The sequence below is a fragment of the Echinops telfairi genome, unplaced genomic scaffold (assembly GCF_000313985.2).
Source record: "Echinops telfairi isolate 266 unplaced genomic scaffold, ASM31398v2 ScPeMD7_18;HRSCAF=68, whole genome shotgun sequence".
Classification (NCBI taxonomy): Eukaryota; Metazoa; Chordata; class Mammalia; order Afrosoricida; family Tenrecidae; genus Echinops; species Echinops telfairi.
The window spans coordinates 97,493,744-97,498,826 of NW_022103915.1; the positions used below are offsets into that span (position 1 = coordinate 97,493,744).

Sequence of the window (5,083 nt, forward strand, 5' to 3'; positions counted from 1 at the left end):
AAATTGTAGTGTCGGGGTCCTGGACCACTCCCTCCGGGTGCCTGGTGCCGACCCCCAAACTCAACAGAAAAGCCTGGCACCAGGCCAATGGGAGGCATGCGGATGCTGAGGAGAAACTGCCCTCCGCCTGCTCTGGCCACTTCCTGCACTATTCAGAGCGGGGCTGAGGAGGGCAGGGAAGGACAGTGACAGGTGGGAATCCATCACTCCCGTCCTATCCTGCACGGCCCAGCCCTCCCAACATGCAACAAGTCTCCTCACCCTGGACAGCTGAGGTGCCTGGATCGACAGACACTGGAGACTGCATGGCCCTCAGAGGGTCCCTCCGTCTTTTGTCCACCTGGGCATCTTTCTTTGACATGCCTGGCTTCTCGGAGACCTCCCGTGATGGGGTGGTTCTTACCTTTTTGGCCTGGCTTGTGTGGAACCTTTGCCTCTATCCAGACCCACCGTAGTTCCCAAAGCTCAGAGGCATCGAGGGTTTCTCGGCTTACACCCCACAGGGCAGGGATGGGACTTGACCAGTAACCCTCTGAGATACCCCAAGCTGGACTCAACCCCAGTGCATGCCAGCTCATGTCCAACGTTTTAATGTCCACACTTTATCTATGCAGCTCAGCCATTCCGATGTACTGCTTGGGGCTGTGGTTTTAGTGTGGTGGGCATTGATATTAAGAGAAGGTCATTCATGCGTGCATTTGGGAATTCATGAAAATAAGCCAGGGTGTTGGTTCCAGATCCTACAAAGGAGTGCATTTCATTGCTTTTGACTCATAGATCATTTCAAAGGCTCAGCAACAACTCGCTTCCCATTGACGGCCTTTGGGCCAGTCCCCAGGTAACTAACCTGTGCGGAAAGCCACTCTGGCGCTCACCCCACCCCCACCCCCGTATGGCTCCCTTGTTCACATCAGTCAGCTTCCTGGGGGACAGCGTCAGGGGCTGACTAACAGGGTCTAGCCTACAGTAACATGTGATCGGAAGAAAGAGATAAGCAGCCTAGGAAAGACGTGGGGGCTGCAAGAAAGGGGAGGAGCGGGCAGCAGAGACCTTGCGCGCTTGGGAGGTGGACAGTGGGAAGGCCTGAGCATGCTGTGCCACTTGTTTGCACGAACCCCCAGGGCACACGGCTCCCATCAGGGCTTGGGGTGCAGCCAGACAGGACACAAGCCTGTTTGAGGCTGGAATGTGCCCACTGGCCGGCCACCTGACCCTCTGTTGGGGGGGGCGGGGCGCAAACTATTTAAGCAATGGAGTCCACAATGCAAGTGACTTCCCTACAAAGAACCGATACTTCTGAACAGTTGGGTGAACAAAAAGGACTCGCGACAACGTTGTTGCTGTTAGTTGTCATACCGTGGGTCCCCGCTACCTCCACCCTGAGTGACCGACATCTGGGGTGCCCTGCACTGCCCCTAGTCTGTGGCACTGGGGGTCCCCTAGTCGTCACACGAGGCCAGCCGTTTGGAGTGCAGATGTACTGAATGTCTAAGCCCGGGTACCCTCAGCTCCAGTCAAGGTCAGGAGGGTCTTCCCACATCAGCAGGGGAAACCACCCTCCCACTCAAAGGAAAGGAGACAAGGAGGAGGCATTCGACTGCTAACCTCCAGATCAGTGGTTCAAACCCACTGGCCACTCCTGGGGAGAAAGAGGGGGCTCTCCGCTCCGGTTCAGAAAAACCTGAAAGACCCGACCCCGCAATCTGGGACTCGCTATTTGATAGCTCCATTTTGGAACCGACTTGATGGCAGTGGGTTGGGTTGGGTTGGGTTGGGTTTGGGGAACAAAAAGTAAGTTAGGGCAAAGGGCAGCCAGGTGGGAGCTGTGAGCACCTTGGCACGGCCCTCCAGGCTCCTGGGGAGGGCACACCAGGAGAATCAAGTCAAGGGGTGTTGATCTCCCCGCAGGTAGAAAGGGCTCCCGAGCACAGCCCCACCCTCTGGGAGTGGAGGTTCCTGGAAGCGTTCTTTCCCCAATAAGCCCTCTATGCCGGAAGGAACCGGAGACAGCGTTCTCGGACCTAGCCAGTGCCAGCGAGGACCAGGCGCCTCGTCCAGCTCAGCTTTTGGTCCCTGTCCTGGAAGGGTTATTAATCCCGGTGGGACAAGGGCAGGCTCGGGCTCCAGCTCCCGCTCTCGCTGCACTTTGGCCAGCTGGCCCAGAGCGTGTCTCGGCAACGCGAAGGAAGGAGTTCCCGAACCCGAGGGGCCCAGGCCAGGCCGGGGGCAGGGCCCCAAGCGGTGGCGGGCAAGGGCTGGGCAGGGCCCCTCGGTGACGTTTCCCGGCCGGCCGGTGGGTTCGCTGCGTCCTACCTGGGGCCACACCCTGAAATCAAACTGCGGCAGGTGAGGCCGGCGCTGCACAAACATGTCCAGGGCGGCCGGGCTCCCCCGCCTCTCCCGGCGCCGGGGTGGGGGTGGTGGGGACTTCCCGTCAGTCCGTGGTGCCACGCTCCCCGTGAGACCAGCCGGCCTGTCCACCCCGAGGCCGACCCCATCCCTGGGTTTTCATGCCCAAGATTGGGGGTGCCGGGGCGTGGCTTAAGGACAGAGACCGGGGCGCCCCTGGGAGCCGGCCTGACCTGGGTGGGCTGGACTGCAGCGGCCCGGGGCCGGTGGCAGCCCTGGCCTGCGAGGATGGTCGCTCAGGGTCCACTACCCCTGCTCCCTTCCTCCGGTGTGCCCCACGGGAAAGCCCGCCGTCCTTTCCCCAAGACCTGAGACCGGCGTGGGGCGATCCCGCTTCCCTGCCCTCCCCTCATCATCGCTTTGTATCTGCGATCTATTTCAGCGCAGCAAGGCCCTTGGGCTCCCGACTCGTAGTCCCTGAGAGCTCTGGCCGCTGACCGGTGAGAAGTGAGGAAGAGGAGGCCAGGCAGGCGGCCCCAGGCGGTGAGTGAGGCCCCCATGGGCCCCGCAGGGTGTCCCAGTGCTTTTCTGAGATCGTCCTGAAGGGCAGGTTGGGAGGGACGGTGAGCAGGAAGGTGGCCCTTCTCCCTGGCACTCTGAGGAGGTGTTGGTGGCCCAGTGTCCTCGGTGCTATGTCTCAGCCTTAGTGAGTGAGGCCCCCAAGTTGCTTCCAGCTGGGGCAGGGAGGCAGGTGGTACTTCAAATGACAGACCCTGCTTGCCACCAGGTCTCATGCCTGGCTGGGGCAAGGCAGTGTCACCAAGGCCAGCACACGTGTAATTCAGCTTGAGAAACAGGTTCCCGGCAGAACAGGCTGTGCCGCAGGCCCCCTGTCTGTGCTGAGCAGGAGCCACTGGCCAAGGCGCCCGCTCACACAACCCCGCCCAGCCTACCAGCCCACTGCCCTGAACGCCAGTCCCAGAGAGAGGCTCCCATCCATGCAGGCGCTCTGGGGAACCCCAGGGGGGTGAGGCAAGAAGAGATGCAGGTGAATACAGCCTACCCTTTCGGCAGCTTGCCCCATGCCAGGGTTTTTCAGGCTGCTCAGACTTCTTTTTCTCGTGGGTGCAGCAGAGACGAGGCAATGCCCCGCTTTCTCCTCGGGCCACGACCTTTGAGATCAGGAAGGAACTGGGTTCGAATCCTGGTTACTTCTAAGTTACTTCTTTCCACACTTCTTCATGTTGTCATTGATAAAATAGGGACAACACCTTCCTGTGGGAGGATAGTTGATAGGATCAACTATGGTAATCAATGCAAAACATCCCCAGCCGGTATTGGTGGGGTGTGTGTGTGTGTGTCACCTCACCAGCCACCAAATGTCATTAAAGAAAAGGCTGAAACTACATGAGCCCTCCCTCTGGAGACTGGTCTGGCTGTTGGGCTAGAGATGGCTGGACGGTGTTTGAGCAAAGGGGTCTGTGGGAGGAGGGGGGTGGGAGGCTCTGCGTCCACTTCTCTGGACCTTGTGAAGACCCCATTTCTGGAAGGGGATCTAGGTTTGACACCCAGAAACAGCAGCCCCTCCACACTGCACATATCACTCATGCAGATCCGTGAATGGATGACCCTGGGGGCTCGGTCACCACCGGCACTGGCTGGGCAGAGGGCTTCTGGCTTAGGACCTCCTAACTCTGCTCTCAAAAGCTGTGTGCTCTGGGCCAAGTCCCGCGCTGGGTGCCCTGAATGAGCTTGGGGCCAGAGAGAGCTGGGTCGGATTGGAGCTAGCTCCACACCTGCCATTGTAGACAATGAGTGAACCTTTCTTCCTTTGGGAAACAGAGCTCACCATACCGACTCCATAGAGCTGCTGTGGCCTTTCTGTTAACGAATAAAAGGCAGAAATATGGCCGGCGCTTTATACCTGTACCTCACCCCCTTAACGCCCCCCCTTAAGATGAAGAGCAAGGCAGGTTCAGCCATCTCACGTGGGGGAGTGGGGAGCTTCCCGCAGACGTGTGGACGCAAAGAAATACAAGAAGAAATCCAGGGATGTGAAGGCGTAGGCCGTCTTGTGGTCAGGGGTCTCCAGCGCTTCCTCTGGAAGGACCCGTGGTGATGGAGGCTGTGGGAATCTGGGGTAGTGGAGAGAACCAGGGAAGGTCACTGGTGCCCGAGCCTCTTCCCTCGGAGGTGACCCGTGCCCAGGAAGACGCAATGCCATGGACAGGGAGGGAGGGGCCAAGGCTGGGCTTCTGTTTTGTTGTGTCTTAAATTATGGTTGGGTTGGAAGCATGCAAGAGCGGACTGGCTTTCCATTGGCTTCACCAGTGAGACGTGTTTTCCTGCCTCACACTGGCTCACTCCCTCACAGTAACCTCTTGCTTCCTCCTTCCTGCTTGGGTTCTCCTTTCCATTCACCCTTCTTCCCCGCCCCGTCCTGCCTGCTCAGCTTTGTTTGGGGACAAGCATTGCCCTTCGGGTCTCCTATGATTGTACTGAGGGGTACAGCCCCCATGTCCCACTGTGCTATCGCTCACTTTATGGGCCTGTCTATTGTTTGGCTGAAAGCTGATCCCTGGGGTAGGTTCCAGGCCACACTTCAAACGTGTCCAAGGGCCACAGGCCCAGGGATTCCTCCAGTCTCTAGCTGACCAGTAAGTCTGGACTTTTTATTTTATCATAAAAAATCATTTTATTAGGGGCTCATTCAACTCTTATCACAATCCATACA

At 58.5% G+C, this 5,083-nt stretch overlaps 1 protein-coding gene across 1 annotated transcript in view; it reads left to right on the forward strand.

Annotated features, from left to right (window-relative positions):
- Nucleotides 1–2,816: 2,816 nt before the first annotated feature.
- The window catches only part of LOC101658717 (serine/threonine-protein kinase PAK 6), a 33,847-nt gene continuing 31,580 nt past the window's right edge, over nt 2,817–5,083 (forward strand). The window contains exon 1 of the mRNA XM_004712701.2: nt 2,817–2,892. The gene's annotated coding sequence lies outside the window, so the exon portion shown is untranslated. The remainder of the gene's footprint in view (nt 2,893–5,083) is intronic.